The 27,665-nt window shown below is 36.5% G+C and overlaps 1 protein-coding gene across 25 annotated transcripts in view; it reads right to left on the reverse strand.

Moving 5' to 3' along the window:
- EIF4G3 (eukaryotic translation initiation factor 4 gamma 3) overlaps window positions 1–27,665 on the reverse strand; it is a 283,104-nt gene that overhangs the window by 148,620 nt on the left and 106,819 nt on the right. Inside the window, exon 1 of one of the 25 annotated variants that reach the window (XM_033113797.1) lies at window positions 8,161–8,179. The exons of 23 other annotated variants lie outside the window; for them this stretch is intronic. The gene's annotated coding sequence lies outside the window, so the exon portion shown is untranslated. Of the gene's footprint in view, window positions 1–8,160; window positions 8,180–27,665 lie in introns of those variants that run through there. One more of the 25 variants, XM_033113796.1, reaches the window with a different exon arrangement.

A 27,665-nucleotide genomic window follows, 5' to 3' on the forward strand; every position in this document is an offset into this window, starting at 1 on the left:
TGAAATGTCATCTCATAAATCAAAATGAAGATTAAATCAACAATATTTATTGAACTCAAACACAAAGAAGACACCATGTACTGGAGGCCATGTGCACAAATGAGGCTGAGGATATGTGGTTGCTGGTATTTTTAACCTTCGAGAAGTTCACAATTTAATCAATAAAGAGACAGATATAGACATAAGGAAGCATTTATTCAGGCAGAGAGTATCATCCTTTCCAGTTATTTAAAAAGATACAGAAGAAGATTTAATGATCTGGAATGAATTTCATTGAGAATACTGAAATAAGCACACATATATACAGAAATGTACTGGTAGCGTTTCGAGTCTAAAAATCACAGAATTACTTAATAAATTGTGTTGGGATGACTGGATAATCATTTAGGGAGAAAGACACACTCAACTCATGGTACCAAAAAGAATTCCAGGTTCATTTAAAATGGTAGAACGTAAAATATGAAACTAAAGGCGCTAGCGGCAAATCTATTTCTATCATCTGTGAGCTGATAATGCCTTTTATAATCTAAAGAAAAAGACTACCTACAGCTATACCAATAACTTTATTTTTAAAATAGATTTTAACAATTCATAAAAGCTCTTAATTTTGTTTTAAAATTTTTCTTTATATGTGTGTGCATACATATGCATATATGTGTGTTCCTTCATTCTTAATATTAACTACTATAGGATACGAAAAGTGAGAAACTCGTCTACCAGACAAGTAACTGCGTAACACGTAAATCTGGCCAGAGAAGCAAAGATATTACCTGGAAGTCTAGACCAGCACCTTGACCATGCTGGCATCCACAATGCTTCAAGCATCTTCAGCCTCTTGAAAACTGTCTCCCTGAGAGCTACACAACCAGTATAAATAGATATTTCTGCGATGATTATAACTGTTCTATATCTGTACTGTTCAATATGTTAGCCATTATCCACATGGAGCCGACTTGAAATGTAACTAATGCAACTAAAAGAATAAATTTTTAATTTTATTCAAATACATTTATTAAATTTTGTTGTGGTAGAAAACACGTAAGATTTACAGTCTTAACCATTTTAAAATGTACAGTTGCATTACCTACATGCACATTGTGCAAAAGATTTCCAGAACTTTTTCATCTTGCAAAACTGCAACTCTAAAACCACTGAGTCCATATAAATTTTCTTTATATACATTATAACCACTTAGAATTTGAATATAAATAGCCAGATATGACTAGCTGCTACCAGACTGCCCAGCACAGACAGGCGTAGAAAGCTGTTAATTCCAAAGTTTTACTTCTTCTCACATCAACCTTTTATATCGTTACAAAAGTCTGTAAGTCAACTTTTACAGAAATACAATAATATCTAATAAACAAGGGTACAATATAAAACACTGGAAAGAGAAGTGTAAACCTCACTGAAACTGATAATGCAGTCTTAGCATACTACGTTTTCCTCAGCTAAATAAAGACTGAAGCTTCATTCCATGGATTCTCAAAGTATAGACATCAGAGCCTTGGGGGGATACCTGAGACCTTATCAGCGGGTCTGCGAGGTAAAACCTTTTCATAGTATTAATACTAAGATATTGTTTGCCTGTGTTGACATTTCTATTAATGATAGAAAAGACATGTGGGTAAAACTAGCATCGCAGTTAAAAATCAAGGCAATGGTAGTCTTCGTATTCTTCATTCCCACACTCATCATGCTATCACTTAAAAAAAAAAAAAAGAAAATGAAAAAGAGCCAATACTTATGAATGTCATTTATGTGACAGTAAAAGTTGACTTTTATTTTGAAATAATTATAGATTCCCATGGAGTTTAAAAAATAAAACGGAGAGTTTCCATATGCTCTTCATCTAGTTTCCTCTAATAGTAACATCTCATACCGTGTTTCCCCAAAAATAAGACCTAGCTGTACAATCAACTCTAATGCGTCTTTTGGAGCAAAAATTAATGTAAGACCCAGTATATATTATATTATATATTATACCAGGTCTTATAGTAAAATAAGACTGGGTCTTATATTAATTTTTGCTCCAAAAGACGCATTAGAGCTGATTGTACGGCTAGATGTTATTTTCGGGGAAACACAGTAGGTAGGTACAAAAGTAATTGCGGTTTTTGCAATTATTTTTAACCTTTTAAACCCAATTACTTTTGCACCAACCTAATATAACAATATTAGTACAATATCAAACCTAGAAAAATAACACTGATACATTCCATCAACCATATTCAGATTTCAGCAGTTTTACGTGCACAGACATTTGTGTGTGTGCTGAGGTCTAGGCAACTTTACCAAATAAACAGATTCATGTAACCACCACTACAGTAACAATACAGAAAACGTTCTTGAAAAGGATTCCTCGTACTACTCTATAATACCCACAGGCACCTCTTTCCTTCCTCCCTCCTCCCTACAGCTCTCGTGTACCTAAAACAACCCCTGACAACCACTAATATATTTTCCATCTCTATAACTGGTCATATAAAGAATGTAATAAAAATGGTATCATATACCAAGGAAGCCTTAGTACATGTCTTTACTGTGTGACCAAATATTAAATGAGAGAAGATAAATAAAGCACTTCCACAGCAAACTGGGGTAAGATAGTTGTATTGAGAAAAAGCATTTATGCAACTAAGCTACAAGCTCAACTAGGTGCTTTTTCATGTAACACCATTTACTTGAAACAAGAAATAAAAAACTATGCTTATGCAGACTTTGGTACATTGCAGACATTTTACTGAAAATGAACAAAGTGAGCCTGTCATGTCAAGGAAAACTGATAGTATGTGTTACCACTGATAACATTCAAGCTTTGAAATGAATATTAGACTTTTAGAAAATGTGTGTATATTGCCATAAGCTTGGGACGTTCTCAATATGTAGAATTTTCTAATGAGAATGTGATTTTTTAAATATTGTATAATAAAAAGTATGTGAAAGATCTGTATTATTCAGTGAAGCAATATTTTTCAAATGACCAACATATGGAGTTACAAAATCATACACAGTAAACAATTCAAGTGCAAGGTAGACCAATAGATTTTAATGTAAGAGTACTAAAAGTTCACTAACATAAATTCAGATTCCACGCTGCAACTAATGTTTAAGAAACTACCACTCACTGAGTTTGGTATAGTATCAAAGAAGAGCCACAGGTTTCTGAAAAGGTTGATGTAAGATACGCCTCCCTTTCCCAATTACGTACTTGTATAAGACTATTTTCTTCATATACTTCAACTGCAGTAACATATTACAACAGGTTGACTGCAAAAGCAGATATAAGATTCTAGCTAACATATATTTAAGAGATTTGCAGAGCTATAAATACTACAATTCTTCTCATCATTTTTTTTTGGTTTCAAAAAAATTTTTTCATAAAAATATATCATTGATGTTTATCAAAAATGAGGTTATTTTAAAATACATTAATATTTTTAAATTCCTGTTTTAATTTCTAACACAGTAAAAATATTGAGAACCCCCAAAAGTTTTTATTTAAGACTATAAAGAACACTGACCTAGATTAATACTAGAGCTGAAAGTGATCCTCCTTTACCTCTTGCTATTAAAATATTAAAGATTTATTTTGTTTCCCTATCTTTAAGTTTTCCACAAAAAACTATTTTCCATTCCTGATGGCTGCGGGACGGTTCTTCACTCTCCCAAATTTCCACAGGTACTGTGTTTTACTGTAAAACTAAAATAATTTCCCATCCAGGCACCTTCAGTCTTGTGAAAACTGTCTTCCTGAGCACCACACAACCACATTCAAAAGGATAGGCAATGCAGCGGTGTTTCTGCCTGCCCCTGCCCCAATCCCTCCCGCCATGGCACAGTCTGGAGAAAGCCAGCCATTCCCAGTTCCGCCCTCGAGACACAAGGAAAAAGGCAAAATTAATTTGCAATATCCTGGCTTCTCTGGGGGCTGCCTGATAACTGCTTTCTGTCTCACCTGACTCAGAGCACTGATGAGAACAGTGGCTTAGCTTGGATATCAGGCTGGAATCCACTTAAAGCAGTAGCACCTACTGAGCTACATGAGAGGTGCAGAGAGACTTCAGACTTGCAGGCATCTGGGGCAGGAGATTACAGGCAGAGAAATACAATAGAAATTTAAGGCTTTGAGAAGAAGCAGGGGTAAGACTCTTAGGGAAATTACAACAATTTAAAGCAACCACGTGTATAGTGAAATGGAGGGAAAACGATACACACAGGCCTACGGAAGACATGTGCACAGAAAATGCCTGAGAAGACCAGACCTTAAGCCATCTCACTGGCCTAATGAGTGATGGTCTTCCCATGCAAGGAGCCAGTCTGCAAACACTGGAAGGTGTGTCTGTTTTTTCATAGGCTCAATTATCAATAGATTACAAGGCATACAAAGAAATGGGAAACATGGCCCATTCAAAGGAACAAAATAAATTTCTAGAAACCAAAGTTAAAGAAACACAGGCTTTGGAGTTACTTGACAAAGGCTTCAAAACAACTCTCTTGAAAATGCTCAATAAAACTAAAGGAAAACACAGAGACCAAGACCTAAAGGAAAATCAAGAAAATAATACATGAACAAAATCAGAGTATCAACAAAGACACAGAAATTGTAAAAAAGACTCAAACAGAAATTCTAGACTTGCAAAACACAGTACTGAATTTTAAAAATTCACTAGAGTTTAACAGCAGATGCTAACAGGCAGAAAAAAGAATTAGTGACCATGAAGAGAGGTCTTTGGAAATTATCAAGACTAAGAAGGAAAAAAAAAAAGGAAGGAACATAAGAGACCCATAAAAAATAAAATAGAAAAAAAAATATGCCCTATAGTAGAAGGAGAGAGATAAAACGGGACAGAGAGCTTTTCTGAAAACATAATGGCTAAAATTATCCCAAATTTGTGGAAAGAACGACATCCAGGTACAAGAAGCTCAATGAACCCTAAGTGAGACACGTTATAATCAAACTTTTGAAAGAAGAAAACCTGTCAAATGAGAATTTTATGTCCTGCAAAACTGTCCTTCAAAAATGAGGGAGAAATTACCAGACAGATAAAAGCTGAGGGAGTTCATTATCACAAGACTTGCACTATAAGAAATCTTAAAGGGAGTCCTTAGGTGAAACAAAAGGGACACCAGACAGTAACTGGAAGCATCAAAGGACACAATCAACAGAGTGAAAAAGAAACAAAACTAGAGGAAATATTTGTAAATCATGTATCTGATAAGGGGTGAATGAATATACAGAATACATAAAGAAATCCTACAATTCAACAACAAAAAAACAAACCCAACTGAAAAATCAGCGAAAGAATTGAATAGATATTTTCTCCAAAGAAGGTACACACACAGCCAATAAGCACATGAAAAGATGATCAATATCAGCAATGACTGGGGAAATACAAATCAAAACCACAATGACATATCACCTCACATTCATTAGGGCGGTGAGGGAGGAAGGAAACACAGAAAATAACAAGGGTTGGTGAGGATCTGGAGTAACTGGAACCCTTGTACACTGCTGGTAGGAATGTGAAATGGTGCACCCACTAAGAAACACAGTATGACAGTTCCTCAAAATATTAAAAACAGAATTGCCATATGGTCCATGAACTCTACTTGTGGATATATACCCCAAAGAATTGAAAACAGGATCTCAAACAAATATTTATACACCGATGTTCATAGTAGCGTTATTCACAATAATCAAAAGGTAGAAGCAATCAGTGTTCACTGACAGATGCGACTGGACAAACAAAATGTGGTACATACATACAAGGGATTATTATATTCAGTCACAAAAAGTAAGGAAATTCTGACACATGCGACAACATGAATGAACATTAAGGACATTATGCAAAATGAAATGTGCCAGTCATAAAAAGACAAATAGTGTATAATTCCACTTACGAGGTACCTGATTAGTCAAATTTAGAGACAGAAAATAGAATGGTTGTTGCCAAAAGGTAGGGAAAGGGAAATGGGGAGTTATCATTTAATGGGTACAGAGTTTCAGTTTTACAAGATGAAAAGCATTCTGGAGATAGATGATAGTGATGGTTATACAAAAATGTGAATGTACTTAACACCACAGAACTGTACATTTAAAAATGGTTAAGACCGTAAATTTTATGTTATGTGTATTTTACTACAATTTAAAAAATTTAAGTATCAAGACAGTATTACTCTATCACAAAGTCTGATCACCAATTTTGTTTCAACAGCATTTATTCAATTTCATTGATTAGTTGTCATACTAACATATATTTGCACATATATACTTTCTTATATGTTGCTGGATTTTAAGTACCACTTGACAATGCAGACACTAACACTGACAACTTGATATGGCACTGCAATCCACTTGAAACTCATAACTGGTAGCTACCTACACAAAATTATCCACTACAGATTTTAAAATCATCATTTAGCAGTCTGCACAAAACACAGTGCCTTTTAAATATTTCACAAAAGGGGACAACCAAGTTTTTATCTTTTATTTACAAGGAAGGAGAGTATCAAGGAGAATCACACCCATGCAGAACACATATTTTCTACCTCACAAAACAAAGGTGCTATCAGAAAACAAAAACAAGCCTCCCCACTCACTCACCCAAAGATCATCGAGAAGCACTACAAATGACTAGAGGAAACAGAAATAATTCCTCTACTACAGAGGAAAACATCGTCTCTGCATGTCAATTAGGGTTCAGGGGGCTACCTGGTCAACCTGCCAATCTGCCAAGATCTAGAGAACTACTTTCTCTTTCCCCAAATCTGAATTTATCTCCTGGAATTAGCTGAGTTCACATGAAATCACTTTCTTCTTTGTTCTTTGGAACATGGCCAACCGCCATGGCTGAACCTTAGGTTTTCAGGCCCGGATAATTTTCACAAAAAAATGATCAACTTGTTATTTATCTGTTGGGGTAAGGGCAGGTGTGGGATCACATATAGCCAATGTAATTGTTGGAATTACTTTCAAATGGTGCTCAAGTCAGGTCCCATTTACATGCAGTGAGTTAGAAGGTATGCACTTGAATATGACATTCCAGGTCTATTAAATTCCTAATGCCTACACCCACTAAAAGGATGCCAAAAAAGAACCCCAGCAAATATGCTGAGAGTGCAATAGTAACAATAAAAACTTAAATCGTCTCATGTTTGCTTAATTTTTTTGAAACAGAATGAAACAAATTAATGCAGTGCAATAATTGTTTAATGCACAAGTCATTTTTTCATCAAGTATACAACAGTATGTATTTCCCACTTTAAATATAGCATCAAGCACTCACTCTAAGTAATATAATTCTACTTAATCAAATATTCCCACTTAATTAAACATTATTGTAAACTGAATTCTGGCATTTATTTCTTCTTAATGAATCGTTTCCCTTTTCCTTTCAAAATAATCTCAGACAAGTTCATTTGCTGGGGATGCTGCACCCCGAAGAGCAAGAACACTCAAATGTCAAAAAGAATAAATCAGAATGACTCACTGCTTCCCAGACAAATGAGCAGATTATGATGATCAGATACACTCAGGCTTCCAGGTGCTTTCTCTTTCAGAGCCAAGCATATAAATAGGTACACTGGGTAATAATGATCACATTTTGACACAACAAAAGACTCAATTACAGTGTTACACAGTGGCAGAAACCTTGAGTACAAGGTGAGAAAAATGAAGAAAATCAGGGTAAAACTATTACTATCAAAATGTAGTATTAACATAAAATACACAGCACTAACATTTCCATTTCAAAAGAACATCTGCTAACCTCACAAAAAGGAAACAAGTTCCTGTGTAAAAATTTAGTACATAAAATACCTCAGTGATGGCCCTGCCCAGAATACAAGCTAAAATGTAACCGTGCAGAATTATTTTCTGGATAATTAGAAGGCTATCATCTTTACCTAACTTTTATTTAAATACCAAACCTTTCATCTTTATATTGAAAGAAGTGAAAGAGTGTTGGCCCGCTATATATCCAAAGTTATCTATAAGGGAAAGCCCTTGCCAATGGGTCTCCATTATGATTTTTCTGTCTTATAATCCTAAATGTAGTTAAGTAAACAAAAATCCCCTACAAGCTATTTTTAGATCATCACCAAGCTGGTTAAATAAACATTATGCCTACTATGTAATGTGACTCCCCCAGTACTTACTCTGCTGAGAATAAACAGACATCATGCACACTCGATCACATGAGACAGGTTTGGAAAACAGCTGAGTCACCCACCAATGGTCTTCCGGCTCCCAGTAACTCAGTGGAAATTTCTGTCTCACCACAACACTTGGCTTCTTCTCAAGTTCCCACTAATAAGTTACAGTTCCCTGAAACCTTTCCCTCAATAACACCAACCAGTTTATGATAAAGCTCATTTTAGGTATCACATGGTCCTCCTCTCAGCCCAACCAACACACCAAATGTTCCTGACAATGAAAAAACAAAGAGAAGCCGAAACGGGGCTGACCGGTTATGATTAGGCTGGCCAACTTCATCTCAACGAGGCCAGGTCTACTCTGGAGGAAAACAGCTGACCTGGAGGTGAGGGCAGTTAACACTGCACTATCCATACAGCTTATGCTTTTCTGGGACATGAGCAATCCATCCCACCCCCTTGAAACCCTGTCTCCGCCCCCCACCAAACATCCCTAAATGACACAGTCCATGTCCTTGACTTCTACAAATAACAAGGCCTCAAAGCCAAATTGCTTTTAGATTTTCTTTCATTTGAGGATGTTAATTAGTAGTGTCACCAATGGAAAACATTAGGCACAGAGAACTTTTCACTCAAATTGGAATGAAATAAAACCTCTAACCATACATTATTTAAAAAGCAGCAATTCAACAAATTTTTTTCAGTGTCAACTGGAAGTGCTGGAAATAAAGTTGAAAAAGACACATTTCCTGTGCTCGAGGGATTTACAATGTACCTAACTCAACTGTAATAGAATACAGAAAGTGCTATAAGGAGCGTGAATAACATGTCAAGATGCAAAGCAAAAATTGATTAATTCTTTCCGGGAGAAGATTTCCAGAGTCTCCAGAGGTTCAACAAGAGCTGGAGGGGTGAGCAAGCAGTCAGCCACGTGAGAGGGGCACCTCTCATATGTAGGCAAAACAAAGAGTAAAAGAGCAGAAGCACTAAGACCTGGAAAAGTGGGGCATGTGTGCCTGAACCCTGAATAGGGCAGTAATGTCGCAGCACAGGGGGGTGAGGCAGAGTGTGGCCACAAAATTCAGTCAGGGCCAGAATAAAAGGATGTGTCAAGGTAAATAAGGACTTTACTACGAAAGGACACCCAAGAGATACTGAACAGGGCAGGAAGATCACTGGATTTGTTTAATAAAAAGAACTAGTACAATAATACCAAGTCCTGGAGAAGAGATCTGTGCCAGGGATACCAGTGAGGGAGCTACTGCTAGTCGAGGTATATGAAGATACGGGTCTGGTCTGCCACAGTGAATCTAGACAAAGGAGGAAGATTTGAGATAAGCTGTACGGAAACAGTAGGACTTTCTGAGCAACAAGATGTACGTGGTAAGGAAGCAGACGGATAGTGAAGGATGCTTACAGAGCCAAAAATGATGGGGCCCCAGGCCACCTCTCTAACCTCACTTCTCATCCCATTACTCTCCAGCCACAAAGGCCTTATTTATTTCCCTCAAATATACCAAGTTTATTTGCTCTTAATGTCTTCGCATTAGCTGTTTCCTCTTTGTATGAAAAAGTGATAAATTCAATTGTATCATGTCAAGTCAAAGAACCTCCAAGTACAAAATTATATAGAGTTCAAACAACACAGGTTTGAACCAAACAGGTCCCTTTATACGTGGATTTTTTAAAAATAAATTCTATAAATTCATTTTCTCTTCCTTATGATTTTCTTAATAACTTTTTTCTAGCTTACTTTCTTGTAAGAATACAGTATATAATACATATACAAAATACGGGTTAATCGACTGTATTAAAAGAAGTAAGGCTTCTTTTCAACAATGAGCTATTAGTAGTTAAGTTATTGGAGAGTCAAAAGTTATATTCGGATTATCAACTGTGCGGGGTTCCAGGGCCAACTGTACTGAGATATGTACAGAGCACAGCCAATTAGCCAGTGATCTAAGGATCAGCAGCATAAAACCAACAGTCCTTGCAACAAGCGGATGAGATCACCTAGGGTACAAGACCAAGTAACAAAAAATTGTTTGAAACAAACATTCTTGAAATAGGCAAAAGAAAATGAATCTTTAAAGTATGAAGATGCAGTTTCTGAAAGCTAGGATGTAAACTACGTTACAGAGTATTTTTACTGCCAGGCACATATCTACTTTAATTAGGAAATAAAGTAACTTGCCCAAGGTCACATAAATAATGGCTAATTCAGAGTGTGAACCTCAATCTGTTAACACCAAGGAAAATATAGGTAAACACGAGCAAGTGATGACACAATATTGGTTAATATAAAACTCAGGAAGGATGTTTACCTCAGGGAGAAAGGAAGGGGTTGGGATGCAGGAGGTGCACAGAAGGCTTCAAAGATACTGGAACGTTACTTCTTATCCTTGGTTTCACTTGCATGGTTTCAGTTACCCACGGTCAACCATGATCCAAAAATATTAAATAGGAAATTTCCGAAATAAACAGTTTAATAAACAATTCATGTTTTAAGTCTCCTACCACCCTACTCCCTCCAGCTCCATCCTGTCTACACGAATTATCCCTTTGTCCAGCGTCTCCAGGCTGCATACGCTGCTCGTTACGTTAGTCACCTAGCAGTTGGCTGTCTCAGTTATGAGGTCGACTGTCAAGGTATCATAATGCTTGTGCTCAAGCCACCCTTATTTTACTTCGCATGGCCCCAGAGTACAAAAGCAGTGAGGCTGACAATTAGGATATGCCAAAGAGAAGCTTTCAAGTGCTTTCTTTACGTAGAAAGGTATGTCTGTACATAGGAAAAAAACTTTGTATACATAGGGTTCGTTACTACCTGTGGTTTCAGGCATCCATTGGGAGTCTTGATAGGGATCCCCTACGGAGAAGGGGGGACTACTGTATTCTTTCAAACTGAACTTGTACTTTTTCATAAGATTATATGTTTCATAGTAATTTTTAAAATAGTATGCGCTTTTAAGAAGTAAGCAGAAGGATCAGACACGGTGAAGCAGGGCTGCCACTCACAGAATGGCACTATAGAGATGGGGCTATTGGTGGCCAACCTGGTGCAGATGAGACACAATGCACGATATAAGCGGAATTCAGTTCAACATGATCAACAGGAATACCAATCAGCTAAGGTACAGCTTAGTACAGCTCAGACTTGGGGCACTAAGAAATCATAATTTTTTTATAAAGTAATTCAACACAGGTATTTGAATTTCTACAGCAGAACCCTTCATCCTGGGAGCCAGACTAGAGGAAAACACCTGCTAGGTCACACTGATTCAGGCATGGGAACTGACAAAACACAGAAATTGAGGAAAGAAAGGACACTAGGGGTTAATAATGATTAACGATAGGATCAAGGCTAAACAAGAGGAATATGAGAGCAGGAAAGACTGTCGTATTGAAATTAGGAAAGGATTACAGAAGTAAAGGGTTATAGGCTATACAACAGGTACAACAGGACTGAACATGGGGAAAGCAGAAAAAAGAGGCTGTGCTTAGAGAAATTTTAGACTTCAAGAACTCCAAGACAGAATAGTTTTAGGTAGAGATCAGATTAAGACTAGCACTATTCAACAGAAATACAAGCCACGTACTTAATTCTAAAATTCCTGGCAGTCACATTAGACAAAATAAACAGGTAAAATTAATTTTAAGTAGTAGGTCATTTAATCCAATATACTCCGAATTTCAACTTGGAGTCAATATAAAAACTGAGACATCTGGTGTATTTTACGCTTTATCACACATCTCGATTTGCACTAGCAGGTGGCTCTAGTGACTATTCCATTGGGCAGTGCCACTCTAAACTGTGTCCATATGGGTTGCTGGTGTGTGTCCGTATACAGATGCCCTGAGGAAGTGAAAAGAGGCAAGGAGGGGGTGAATCCAGGAGCCCACAGCAATGGTTGGGGTGGAGCAAAAATGGGTATGCTGGGGTCCTCACAGTAGATAGCAGAAAGTAAAATGGAGAAGCAAGTTGTGGGCCAAACGCTAAAATCCTCAAAAAATGAGGAAATATGCCCAGGAAAATTAGGGATGACAGCAACAAGGAGAGCAGTGTATGAACTTGTTGCCCACGGGTCACAGGCAGAGACCTAGAGAGAGGAGTGAATGGTCAAAACAATGCTGAGCCTGCCCCCCAGGATGTAAAGAATTAAGAACACTAATAACATCCACTTTATTAGATTTCTAATAAAGTAACATTACCTAAATTTCCAGAGAGTAAGGAGGTAGAGGGTGGGTGAGAGTCCAAGGAAAGGGTGCTAAGGAAGAACCCTTTTAACTTGGCCTTTCTAGAACGTCCATAACAGGATGGACGTTAGCAGAGATTCTACAAGTACCCTAACTATTATGGAATAAAAATATATGTAGCTAAGCAAATAAATAGCAAAAGGCAAGTTTCCTGATTCTAGGACTAAGCTTATTCTGGAGCTTTGAACACACCGTCACATAAATTTTGAAATACTTAATTGTCTGGAAGAAAGAAATGGCTTAAATAGAGAGCTGGCAATTTATAAAGAAAATAACTATTCTGCTTAAACTTTAAGAGATGGCCTTTCCCAAATAAACCCATTTGTACCTAGCACACAGTAAGCACTGTACAAATATCTGGCACCAAATATTTGTGAGAAGAATGGCCTTCTAAGAAAATCTTGCTATTTATTCAAACAGATCATCTTAACAGTAAAATCTGATAAGAAGGAAAGGAAGTATATTCATTAAAACAGCTTTAAAAATAGGTTTGAAGAGAAATCCAACCACATAAATCCTATTTACCACAACGAATCCATATGGATGCCTATATATTATTTATGTCCCCTCTAACTTTTTCTGTCAGCCATAACACTGGGAGTATAGCACAGGCTTTTTCCAACAGAACATTCAGTTTCTTTTAATTTTTCACTCTCAGAAAAAGCCAGAAAGATGATAGACAAAAGATGAAAAATAGTAATGTCTCCCCAAGACAGATTCTCATTAGGTTTGTCTTACTACCAGTTAATCTTCAGCAGAATTGTTTATTTCTGATGACATGGCTCATCTAACAAATTAAAAACATGTACATTATAAACTGAAGTCTAATCCAGTGCATGGCTTTAATAGATGACTTGGGATAAATCTGAATCAAGCTTCAGCTAAAACCAAGTACAATTAATCTACCTAAACATTAATATAGTGCATCCACCCCCTCTTCTATTCTTATCTTGAAGCAGAACAATTCTTGTTTTATTTGCTTTAGTTAGGAAAAAATACCTCAACTGTTAAAATAAATGTTTTATGATACTGATTTATAACAAGATAGGGCAAAAATAAATAAACTTCACAGAAATGCCAAGTCATCATTTCTAATTTTTTCTTCTTGAATTCTATTAAAAGAGCCACTAACAAAAAGTAACACCAATGGATCTGATGTCGCCTTTAGTTTCTCTTGCCCAGGATTCTACAGAGCAATAAACAAATGGAAAAAAAAGAAGTGAAAAGATGGTGGAGAAGAGCCAGTGAGAGAGGCCGTTAACACACCTCACAAAATAAAGGACAGCATACATACACTAGAAACTAAGTTTTACAACTTGGACTTTTTTCCAAATACACCATAACGCAATGAGGACTGCTTCTCAAAGAAGCAAATAACAGGTGTACCTAGTAGACAGAATTTTGCCTTTTTGTGTACTTTAATGTTTGCTTGACAGTTACCATTGCTGAATAATTTCTGGAAAAGTTCAAGATGAGCCTCACTGTGTTACTAGAGAACATCAAGGTCATTTCCATGGCTTTCTAACTGATTACCCTGGGATTATTAAACCACTGTACATATCAGCTTGCGTAAGGTGTGAGGTTTTATTAAAAAAACAATTTTACAGGGGAATAAATCAGGCATAATAATTAAACACAGTAACGGTCTAATAAAATAGTTTAACAATATTAGGCAATAATATTTAATTATATAAATGTCTATGTAGCAAGGTCTGTTTTTCAGTTATAATGAATACAATTATAAACTGATATAAAAGTTTAGAAAATGTCCCGGAAACATGACATTGAAATGTAATGGCAGAATAGACAAAGAATTCATTCCCTACAATTAATCCCCAGCTTAAAAAAATGTGAAATACTCCAAAGCTACTGTAACAAAGGACGTGCAACGAGCGTTCACTGAGCATTGAGCATCGGCCAGGGACACTGAGCATCTGTTATTTGACTTAATCCTCACACTACCCTCTGATGTAGATATTATTATTCACATTTAACAAATGGCAAAACTTCCACATGGAGAGAGGTTTAACTTACCCAAAATCTCATAATTAATAAGTGGTAAAACTGGGATTCACAACCAGGTCTCTATTTCTAAAAAGAAACATCACTTTCCAGAATGCAGCCTATATACTGTAGCAAACTGAAAATTCTTTTCCACGGTTTACAGTTTGGATGTGGGCATGGAGCTCTCTGCCTCAGAAAAAAATATGGGAAGACTGTATGATCAATCTCTTAAGTTAAATCGATAAAATCTTTCTGGGACTTGATCACAGTTAATTGTTGAGCTGTACTTGAGGCTTCTTCTAGAAGTACTCCAGTACAGAGGTTACTCATTTCTGAATGGAATCTCTTTTCAACACCAGAGCTATGACTGCTAGAAAATTAAAGGGCTGTATTTTAAATGTTACCTAACACAAATACTGCTCTTACTTAATTGTGGCTTTTGGATATTTTTACATGAATGTTTTAGGCAATTCAACCACTCATTAAGTCATACTACATGTTTTATTTTGCATTAGGACCATCTGATCACTCTTACTCTTTGTTACCTCAAAAACAGTTCTTTAACGAGTATCACCCTATGCAAACTGAAGTCCACTCGAATATCACTCATCACCCATCTCAACAGCTGTACTTGTCATGCCACTCCACTCTTTCTATCAACCCAACTCTAAAAATATTTACCAGAATAAGCAGAATTCTAGAATGAAACCATTTTGACAGGTAAAAAAAGCCCATTATACTCTGTAAACTGAAAACTTAGTACAAAGAAATGATGAGTCTTAATCTTTCATACTACCTTTCTTTAAATACCTTAACATGTAAAGTCAGTTACTCAGAGACAGTATTTCTCTTTACCTAACCACCACCATGACTCTATATAAAAGCTTATCTATGGGACTACTCCAAACAGAAAATCAGATCACCTGCTGAGAAAAGGTAATACATTCTATATCTAATATGGTACCAAACTGGTTTTAGAAACCTAAATCCCCGCCATGGTATCCTGACAAGAGACTTTTCAGATATACAAATTCAATCTTCATTATTTAATTCATGACAACAGAACAGCTTGAGTATTGAGAAAAAGATTCCCAGACTCTTCCTCAAAATAAACCTTCCTCAGAACAAGCTCTCTAAGGATGTAACAATAGAGTATTTGGCTCTTCTTTTAGTTAAGCTTGTACCTGTAAAATAAAATTTTACTAATCTATACCAAAAAAAAGTTAACAGTGCCAGCTAGGAAAAGAAAAACCCCTTCTGTTTTAACCAAATAAAGCATTGTGCAAATAGCCCCAAAGTGACACTTTTGGAAATTTTCACTTAGAGCTATTTTCATCCATCAAAGATTTATGGACTTTCTTAGGGTTCAGGCACTGTACTACTTATATGGGGGAATGAATGAAAGTCTTGCCATTTTCCAGAATTTGAAAACACTGTACTGCAGCTTTAATTCCAGGAATATTTAAGTGTATTGAAGCCAAAACCATCTGCAATCAACATGCTCTTACTCTGCTTGTATTAGAGAGGTCAATTATACAACACCTGTCAGGACAGAATTTGATTCTATCATCAAAATAAACTGGTATATGTCATCAGTACTGTAAAAACGATTTAAGCACGGACTGTGATGTACGTTATCTATAAAAAGTTGCTGTAGACATTAGATAGAAACAGCTTCTCAATCACCAAGGCCACTTTCTCTAAATTAAGAAATGGCCCAATTCATTACGTGTGTATGTGGCCTAAAAATGGGGACACTTTCTGCTCCTTTCACTGAAAACCACTCCCAGCAAAGAAGGCCTAGCAATTTCTTTTCAGCGGTAGGTGTTCTCTGCTCCACAGTGGTCTTGTTGGCATTATAATTATCTGGGCCCCATCCTGTCCCTAGCAATTAAAGAGAATCTCTCAAGAATGGAACCAGGCATCAGAAGATTCTAGTGGCAGCCAGGATTGGGAACCATTGGTCTTCTCATTTCTGAGCAGCGACCTTACATGGATCAAGGAAACACTACTGAACTTACCACCATTTCTGTATTCTTTATACTTCGTTCAACACTTAACTATGAACTCTTTGCCCTTCACTAGACAATGATGGACTCATATGATAGGATGGCTTTCACAATATACATACATCTGACAGGCTACTTAGGTGTCCACAACAATGATACTATTCAAAGCTTAGCTCTTACCTGCACAGAATAATAATCCCATTCTGTCTCCAATCCTAGTACCAGTGCTCCCAAGGCTACCAGACTAAAAGCATGATCTGCCTATAAGGAGAATTCAGTACTTGGCTCAGTGAACTCCCAAGCAGCAAAGGTATTCTGGACTCTGTGCACTGCTGGCTGTTTCCAGCATCAGTGTCTGCGATCTATTCATCACACCTCCTGTACCTTCTCCTGATAGTTACCACTGTCGTCTCTACTACTTCCTTCCCTTCATGTCCCTACCTTTAGTCTCCTACTTCTCATCTAGAACATTCCCAGCCAGAGTTCCCATCCATTCGTCACACCGGACATTAGTATCTTCACTCTAAGTCCTGCTGTTCCTCTGTTAAAACCACCTCCTCCTCCACTAATTGCTTGAATTCTAGATTTAGACATATGGTTCTACATTTAAGAACCGGAAGTTTAAATATTGTGTGGTTGAATTTTTATAAAGCCCCAATTTTGCAAATTTATGTTCCCCAAAGTTGTTTTGGGTTGATTGTTTAAAAATCAAAACAAACTGTCTCATAAAAATGTTGTTTAAGTGGTGGTTGTAACTCCAAAATTATTTACGAAAGCCTAATTTGTTCTCAAATGAACCTGAAATAAAGTACTATGGGAAATTATGAGAAAGCAAGGAAGAGTATCAAGAGTTGGGATCTGGGGATCTGGACTCGGTCCCTTACCAACAGTGCTACCTAAGGTACCTGAGGCAAATCATTTCACTTTTCACACTCAACCTTCCCAATCTACAAAATGGGGAAGATCATATCTATCTGTAGTGTTACTATAATGATAAAATAAATACGGTAAAGTAACTGAGAAATGCTCTAAAACCTCTAGCCTATCAAGTAATCTACCACGAAGACATTATCCTCCAGCACAGTAATCTGATAACAGGAGTGCACAATAAACATTAGTTCATACTCTGTTATAATTCAAGTTATAATAGGAAGGACAGCTTTCACTTAAATTTATTTCTAAATGTTTCCATGGTCATATCTTCCTTCCACTGTCCCTTTCTTGCTCAAGAGTTGATATTTTTTTGAGGACAACTTGTCATTCTGATTCCTGTAACATTAGATCTACGTTTAGAGCTTACTATACCAACAGCTTCTAGTGTTGAGATTGTCTTTTTCAAAGACCCTCTAGAAGTGGTCATTCTTCAAGACATCTGTATTCCTTAAGACTTTCGGAGGAAGTAAAACCAAGCAGAACACAAAGATTTGGTGAAGGATGCCTTTTGTACGCATCCAGCTTTTTGATAACTTTCATCTTTTTCTACAAATTGTACAAAGTTTTATAATCCCGTTTTCTAATACATACTTCAATAGTGTTTTCTCCTCTTTTGGTTTTATACTTGCTAATTTCACAGCCGCTGAAGTTAAAAGACAATCACTCTCCAAACCAGAGGAGATACAGTAATGCCTTCTAGGTCCTTTATTCTTATTTTCTTTGCATGTTGGCCAGCCTCCAGTCCTTCTGTTACATCCTTCCCTTCTTAAATGTTGCCAAATGGTTATGTAAATAAGCCAGCTGCTTCTGAGTCATCACTTCTGCATCCAACTTCTCTAACTCCCAATGTGAACCTTGATATATTCTATGAACCCTAACAGGCCCTGGAATTTTTCAGTGTCTTTTTGAACATAGCAGCTGAACTTTCAGTGATTTTTCTCACTCTGATGGGGTTGTTATTGGCAGGTATTATTCACATACTAGTAAGTATTTCTATCACTCCATCTAAACATGATTGTCCTCTTGGTCACCCAAGACTTTTTTCTCTAAACCTCCTACTGTTTTCTAAAAGGATAAAATCTCCATGTGTATAAAATTTAAAAAGCTAAGAAGAAGTGCAATCGTTTATACTTCATTTAGTGTGAAGAAATAACTGCTGATTTGGCAATGGTTTCTTGGATATGACACCACAAGCACAGACAACAAGAGAAAAAAACAGATAAATTAGACTTCAACAAATTGAAAACTTTTGTACAAATGACACTATCAACGGTGTGAAAAGGCAACCAACTGGATGAAAGAGAATATTGTGTTTCCCCGAAAATAGGACCTAGCCGGACCATCAGCTCTAATGCGTCTTTTGGAGCAAAAATTAATGTAAGACCCGGTCTTATTTTAAAATATCCGGTCTTATATTAATTTTTGTTCCAAAAGACGTATTAGAACTGATGGTCTGGCTAGGAATTATTTTTGGGGAAACACGGTATTTGCAAATCATGTGCCTGATAAGGAACTAAAATACAGAATACATGAAGAATTCCTCCTACACTTCAACAACAAAATCGGATTAAACAGTGGGCAAAGAACTTGAACAGACAAATGGCCAATAAGTACATGAAAAGATGCTCAACATCACTAATCATTAATGACATGCAAATATTTTATGCACACGCATATAAATTTTTTGACACCATTAAGTTTGTTATTATCAAAGGAGCATATTCTGAATATAGGGAGAATTAGATACTATATAAAATCTCTCAATTTCTGGTATTAAAACAGATGAAACATTGTGGCAACTTATAGCTAGTATTTACAAATCACCATCAGAACAAGGAATACACTAAGTATGGGTATGAACTTTTTTAAAACTACAATACAGTCTTTATATTACAACTTAACAGTCCTCCAGCTGGATCACTGGTTCATTTATTTTCAAATTTTCTTTTCTTCTAATACATGCCTTTAAGGTTACACTTTTTCCTCTGAGTAACACTCGATTTACATCCCACAAATTCTGATACAAACTGCTGTTTGTTACTCATTTCTAAAGATAGTATTTTCTGTTTTGATTTTAACTTTAAATCAAGAGGTAGGTTTTTAAATTAAAAAAAAAAAGTAAGATTTTATTTTTTTACTCCTACATTGTTTAAGATTATAAAAAAAGTAAAATTATGTTCAACTAAAATAACTTTGATAACATTTTTAGAAAATAATAATTATGTTCTATAGAGTTTCAACTTAAACATAATTTAGATTTTATTATTTTGTTGTTAAGCTCTAATTCTGTAGAAGTATATTCGGAAAATATAAATATGATTGGAATGCCACATTTTTTGCCATAGCCTAATGTATGATCAAGTGTTGTAAATATTCCTTGTGTATTTGAAAAGCACACAGCTCAATGATAAAAAAATTACTAAAACAAATTATTTCGTTCAAATTATCCATTGCTTTTTTAATCTTTTATTTTAGTTGAATCAGTAAAGAAGTTCTCTCTGTATTTTTAAAGTTTGGTAATTATGATTTTCAAATCAATATCCTCAATTATTTTTATCTTGGTTGAATATGTACAAAATTTCTCTTGTATGTTTTCTTGTGCTAATTTATATATTTATATAAAAACAAATTTGCAGGGCAGCCAGATGGCTCAGTAGGTTAGAGCGCAAGCTCTGAACAGGGTTGCCAGTTCGATTCCCACATGGGCCAGTGAGCTGAGCCCTCTACAACTAGACTGAAGACAACGAGCTGCCACTGAGCTTACAGAAGGGCGACTGGATGGCTCAGTTGGTTAGAGCGCAAGCTCTCAGCAGGCTGCCGGTTCGATTCCCGCATGGGGTGGTGGGCTGCGCCCCTACAACTAAAGATTGAAAATGGTGACTGGACTTGCAGGTGAGCTGCGCCCTCCACAACTAGATTGAAGGACAACAACTTGGAGCTGATGGGCCCTGGAGAAACACACTGTTCCCCAACATTCCCCAATTAGAAAACACACAAACAAAAAAAAACACAAATTTGCTATTACTGTCATTTATTTATATCAGGGGTAGCAAACTATGGTCCTTGATGTGTTTTTGCAAGACCAGCTAACGAAGGTTCTTATATACTTAATTGGTTAAAAAAAAAAGAAGAATATACAAAAGACCATCTGGCCTACAAAACCCCAACTACTTATTATCTGGTCTTTAGAGTTTGCTTATCTATGTCAGGGTTGGTAAATATTTTCTGTAAAGGTCCAGATAGTAAATATTTTAGGCTTTGCAAACCACACAATCTCTAGCAATTAATCAACTCTTCGGTTGTAGCAAAAAAGCAGAATTTATAAATAAATTAGTATGGCTGTGTTCCAATAAAACTTTATTTACCGAAAACAGGAGAGGGGCCAGATTTGGCCCTTGGGCCATAGTTTATCTATTCTGATCTATATGGTTATTAGCTGATCTGTCCATTTCTGACATGTCGGTCTCCCTCACTAATTATGAATTTGTCGATTTCAATTTCTTTTACATTTGATATACATATCTATGTATATATATCTATATATATATGCTAGATACATATACAAAGGGTGCCAAAAAATGTATACATATTTTAAGAAAGGAAAACTTCTAAAATTCTAATACTCAATATATACTGATAACAAAAGATGACTACAAGTCACGTTTGACTTCTGCAATTACAAGAGGTTCTCAAAATGGTCACCATCAGTCCAGACACTTTTGATTACTGCAAACTGCTGTTTGAGCATGTTGATGAAAGTGTCTGCTTGTATACATTTTTTTGGCACCCCTCCCCGTGTGTGTGTGTGTGTGTATTCTAAACCAATTATTAAGTAAATAAGAGTTTATAATATTACATCTTGTATAAATTAAATCTTTATAGTGTAGGAATTATCTCTCTCATATACATAATTTTTGCCTTGAATTCTATGCTGACTTCTCAAGATTGTTTATACCTGCTTTCTTTTTATTAGCATTTTCCTGACTCATATTTAATAAGCGGATTTAACTTCATTTTCATTACAGTGACTGCATGTTCCACAGCCCTACTATTTTATCACATTTACTTTTGTTATCCCCTTTCCTGGCTGTTGTTAAATTCATTGGGGTTTACTGGCCCCACCTTATTCTTTACTAGTAAGGAAATTATACATCCTTTTTACCATTGTTTGCGCCAGTTTCTTACCTACTGTCTTTCAGCTCTAACCCACCCTGTAAGTAGGAGGGTGCTTTCACCTCCTGTCCATATGGCTCCAGACACCATTTCCATTCAGATTCCCAGCCTCTCCAGGCCATTTAGAGATGCCAGCAGCATTGAGGCATGCACACTGGGTATTCAAAGTACCAGCCTCACCTGGCTCTCTCACCTACTGAGGTTCGCACTTCCAAGGACCAACCTGCAGTAACTCCCTTCTCAGAAGTCTGAGCAACAATCCTAAGAGAACCTCCTCCAAGCTCCTAGATTCTGGCAACGCCACCGTTTCTCTTTCATTCTCTCAGCTCTAGAGATGTTAGCTGCTTCCTGCAGTAATTAATCTCTGGATTACATCAGCATCCCCTTGATAACCAATCAGCTAGTGTAACAAATTCATGTAGTAAATCCCCCTCTATTTGAAATATAGTATGGTTTCAGTTTTTTCCTGACAAAACCTTAACAGCTACACTGTCAAACTAGTTAGGTTGTCATGTGGTCAACTGTAGTAAACAGGCAGGTCAAAATTTTGTTATTGAACAGTAAAAGAAGATAGGTAATTTTAATGGCAATCAAGAGTATTAAGATTTGACATAATAAACAGAATCTTTAATAATAAACAGAATAACAGTGTTGTACCTGAAAATGGAGTACCACTGGCAGGGAAATAAAAAGGAAATTTATTTTGCATTTGAAATAATAACAAAATATTGGCAACATAATTTCTTTCTTCTACATATAACCTATTTAGGTAAGTATGGAACAAAATACTACACAGACAGAAAAGACATCATATGAGAGAAAGAGAATTCAGATAGCCTGAAAGTTTATTATTCGTCACAGAGGAAAAAATTAAGGGTCCGTCAATCTATGAACAGTTCAGAATCAGATTTAGCTCTTCTTGTTACCTAATTATCAGTGTGACTGGACATTTGAAAAAAAGAACAGTAAATAAATGTTATGTACTGAGGAAAAAAGGTTGTTAATTTGGTAAGTAAATTATAACATTTTATTTTCATAATGGTAATTTGTATATCTATGTCAATAGATATATATATAAATACATATCAATCTATAATATTCATTGTTTATAGTTAGTTGATTCTATTTGCTTTAAATATGATTATACTTGCTTTAAATCTAACTTAACCTCTCCTTCACTATTCATTGACAGCATTTAAAATCACCACAAAGCTATATGATGTGTGTGTGGTCTAGTATTCATTGCATGTTCAGTCACTGAAATTCACAATTCTTAGTTCTACCAAGATGCTAGTTTTTGTACATTACACTTTGTAGTTGGCAAAATACTTTAAGTAAACTTTCTTATCTGATCCCTGATAATATAAATAGTCCTGTATAAAGCCTGTCCTCTCTCCTCTCCCACATCCCTGCAAATTAAACCCACACACCCCACCCAAAATAAGCACATATACCTATCCACCTGATTAACTCAGTACAAAATCTATGGACAACTTACCCCCTCTGCTGACCTTGCTCTCATAGTCCTACTTGCCCACCTTCCCCACAGCTCCCTTCACGTAAGTGCTGCTATGGAAGGAATTGTGCCCCCACTCCACCCTCTCCCATGGGAGTCATGTAACTCCCAATGTGACAGTATTTGGACAAGGGGCCTTCGGCAGACAATTAGGTTTAGATGAGGCCATATGAGTGGGGCCCTCATGGTGGGACCAGTACTTTCCTAAGAGACACCAGGCAGCTTGCTTGTCTGTCTTTATCTTTCCTTCCCGTGAAGGCATAGCAGGAAGCAGGACTCTGCAAGCCAAGACCAAGGCCCTCGACAGGAACCAGATCAGCCGGCACCTTGATCTTGGACTTTGCAGCAACCAGAAATGTCAAAAATAAAATGCCTGTTGTTTAAGCCACCCAGTCTATTTTGTTACAGCAGCCCAAGTGAACTAAGACAGATGGAATATAAATTTCTGCAGGAAATATCACAAGCACTTTGAATAGTCAAACTGCTCCATTTCCTGATTCTCCTTAAAACTTAGCTGTTCTATTTCTCATCCCAAAATTTACTAGCACATGCTAATTTCTGTAGCTGAACTGAAGTTGCAATTTTCAGAAACATAAAAGTCTAAAAAGTCTAAATGTCACAGCTGGATGAAAAATAGATTGGTGGCACCGAAGTGAGTTTCTCTTCTAGAACTATGGGAATCAGTGAAGTATGAAATTCCAAAGGGAAAACACTGGGAGGTTTTGCACTATCTATTAAAACAGGTGAATAGTAGCCAGAGAAAGCAAGAAGAAGCTCCCAGGATATGTCCATAGGAAACAACTCTTTAAATGTAAAAAAGATAAAATCCTAAACCTTCCCCCACCCCCACCCCGACATAATTTAAATAAAATGAACATCACCGTCAACAAAAAAACTGAGCCTACATCAAAGACAACAAAAGAAATGCTTGTGAAATTACAATCAGTTCTTACTGATTGGTTCTTACAAAATTCTTCGGCTTTCTAAAACAGTACTGAATAAATAAAGGATTGATTTTTTTAAATTTTTTGCTATTTAAACTTAGATATTTCAAAATATGGGTTCCAGTCTTGTAGATTTGCCAAACAAAATCTAAAACTTGAATTTTAGGGTAAGTCTGAATAATAACTGCACTTAACTATCATCCTTGCAGCAACTAATCACAGAAATTTTGAAAGAAAAATCACCCATTTTTTTTGGTTCATGCAATGCAAAGAAAAGCATAAACAAGCATATGAATTACTTTAGGCATACTTCATGGTAAGTTACAAGACTCCATAAAAGATGAAATTCACCTAGAGGGAAAACACTTGGTGAAGTCCTACTTTATAAATATGGTTGCAACTGTTTTTGTTAATAAAAACAAAACAATGACAAAAGGGCTGAAATTCTCTAATCAAATAAGACAACATTAAAATAAATCTCAACAATTAGAGGAAAGGGCGTACCACAATTGTTTAGCATGTATCAGATGAAATCACACACATAAATGATCTGGATATTTTTCGGCCCCTGTAACTTACTTTTACGCTGATGACATTTGTAAAGGCGCGTTAATTTGTAAATCGTTTAACGACAACGTGTGTTGGAAGAAACTTAAAACTTAAACTTAAGGTGTAAGTTTTTAAGTAAGTGGACATACTATCAGATGAAAAACAAAACAAAGTTGAGAGGATCTGGCACCCACAGGGCCAAGTCAAGGCTGGCAGTACTGCAGTTTCCCAGCCTACATCAAATTCTCATGTGCCACGAATGCAGCTTCCAAACTCCACTCACCCCAAAGACTGCTTTAGACAGTGTGTTCCACCGGGAAGGCGGGGAGTATGAAAATGACGAATTATGCTTTGCTTTGTTTGTTGAAGGAAAGTAAATAAATACTCATCTATTTCAACACTGAAATATGGAAAAATACTTTCAAAGCTTCCTCTACTTTATCCTGGTTAACACCTTTGGTTGTCAGAGTTGTCAAACTCAGAATTTATTTTCTTAATGAAAACAAAAGTTTTTTAAATCACAAAAAAGTATAAAAACTTGTATGCGGTAAATAAAATCACTATCTTAATAATAAAGAAAAAGCAGTTTGCAAAGCCTGAAACAATCGGTCAATCAACAACTGTGAGGAAACACTGAGAATTTTTCCTTAGTTAAAACAAGACCACTGAAAAGAAAATGAAGTCTGGAAGTTGGATAAAGCAAAAAGAGAATAGGAACCGTCTAAAACTCATCCTTTACTAATAATGAAAACCGTGGTGTTAAAAAACATATCGTGATCAATCACAATTCCTCAGTGAAGAAGTCCTTTGCTTAACATTTCCAATGACAATAAAGACTCTAACTAGTGGATCATACACCATCACCACCTCAGCCCACTAGATGACACGACGAGTTAATCTCTCAGAAAAAAGAACCAAATGAAATTTCCAAGAACAGCAGGCAGAAAACATGGATCACTGCACTTTGGCATTATTCTGAGCTTGTCTTCTCACTGATTACTGTGGACCCAGCTTAGGAATCTAGACAGTGAGGCCAAGAGAAAAAAGAACCTGATAATCAGTGCCAACAATTAAGCAGGGAGTAGGAAAATACTTCTGTTTTGCTTAATTTAAGTACTTTAAGATAATTCAAATAACAAACTTACATTAAAAAAGATATGAAAGAGAATGCCAAGTTTGCCTAATTATAAATCTAAAATATAGAATTCAAAAATTTTTCTTAATAACAACTGGCTACTCTGAAATAGTTTCCAAAACCCACGGAGATCTTGAAGGAAATTCAAGCCTCTTATTTACAAAGAAGAAAACTGATCCTTAACAGGAACTCCCAGTGGGTCGAACTTTGAAATAGTACTGGCAGGGCTGGGACTCTTAACCCAGGTCTCCGGACTCTCGGGAGAGTGCATTTCTCTACTTACTTTTGAAATCTGCCCCAAAAGATACTTTTAAATTCCAAATTCTTTACCATTCCCAGAGGACATTCTGGGTTTAGGGACTGCTCAGGTGCAACCGTATCAGAAAAGAATGCACACGTAAAAAGACTGTGTCTCAGAAATTTACCAGTTTAAAAATGTCATTTTAATGTATCAATCTCTAATAGTCTAATAATCTGAACTTTTTGACTGATTAAATAAAACCTCCAGAGGGCAGAGCTACAAAGATTTAGACATCATGTAACAAAGAAAAATGCACCAACAGCCTTAAAACGTGTCATGGGTACACATGTGCACACATGTGTAACATCCTATCTTGAAGGGAAAGAAACAGGTGAAGAGGTTGTCACTGATGATGTATGGAAGCGACTGAGAGCAATTGTCTACATTTTCCCTCTTTTATGTATCACATCCATGAAACTCACTTTTCTTCAGTTTAGCTGTTTCCCTTCAGCCCTAATAGACTCACTTAGTGTCAAACACTGAGTCACAGACATAGGTAGCTACTTAAAAGATCTAATTGACAGGCAAAGGGGAGACCATCACATGAAAAAGGGTACGTGGCTAAAGAAGTTTATTTAATTCTATCTTCAGCTGATTTGAATCTAACAGTTCTGTGGACAAGAATAAACCGTACCACTGCCAACACAAAATGACCAAGCCTAGCCTCTCGTTTTATCCTCATATCGGTGATAAACAAACGCCTGGAAAATATCTCAAAATCATGAGCAGAGCTTCTGAGTTTCACACTAAAACGAGACAATCAGTGAGTTAGACACACACACGCACGTAAGACCCGAAGAGAACCAAGTCTGAGAGGCATGAAAATGAATGCCACTTATTGAAAGCATGTAGAGTGTCCTGTTCTGAGGCAAGATTTCATGTAATCTTCGTAGCAACCCTCTAACAGGGTGGTAAATTCTAATTCTTCCCTATAGAGCAGATGAAGAAACCAAGTCCTAGAGATATTAAATAATTAAGCCAACATCATGTAACCAGAAAGTGACACACCAAGCCCCAGAACCGAGGTCTGCTCGACTCCAAGCCTATAATCCTTTTTCCTCTATTTTGAGGGCTCTGCGTTCCATTAAGATTCACAACTGTTAAATGTAAGGAGACTGAGTTTCCCAGAAAACTCCCCATTATTTCACGTACATCAATTTAGAAAAAAGTCTTCGTTCTATCAACAGATGTTAAAACAGTGTTAGGAGACAAATGGACCTACGTAACCCTTCCTCTGCCTGAAAGGCCAAGTGCAGGGTGGGGGCGGGGAGGAGTAGTGAACCATGTGCGATTTATTGGGTTCACCATCAGATGAAGCAAAACAGTAGCAAAACAGACCACAAAGGAAAGCAGAATAATATTTGGTGACCCTTCCCCCTGCAATTCATATATTCTGACTTCTCAAAGCAACTCATAAAAGGGCACACAGAAAGGCATCTGTGGCTTCAACAACTGAGACCACTGCAAGATCACCCTTTCTTAAACGCAAACTATGCATTTGCAACGGGCCTTCTCTTTCAGGAAACTTAAGTGCTTTGGGCCAACTGCTTGGGTCAAATCACTTGAAACGGTAAGAATTTGAAATGAAAAACTAAGCTCTTTGCCTTATGTGCCAGTTATCGATTGCTTGCCTTTCAGCTCAAAATTCACCTTGTTTGCCTGTACAGTGAAAACGGATCTGGGCTCT

The sequence above is a fragment of the Rhinolophus ferrumequinum genome, chromosome 9, assembly GCF_004115265.2.
Source record: "Rhinolophus ferrumequinum isolate MPI-CBG mRhiFer1 chromosome 9, mRhiFer1_v1.p, whole genome shotgun sequence".
In the NCBI taxonomy this organism is placed as follows: Eukaryota; Metazoa; Chordata; class Mammalia; order Chiroptera; family Rhinolophidae; genus Rhinolophus; species Rhinolophus ferrumequinum.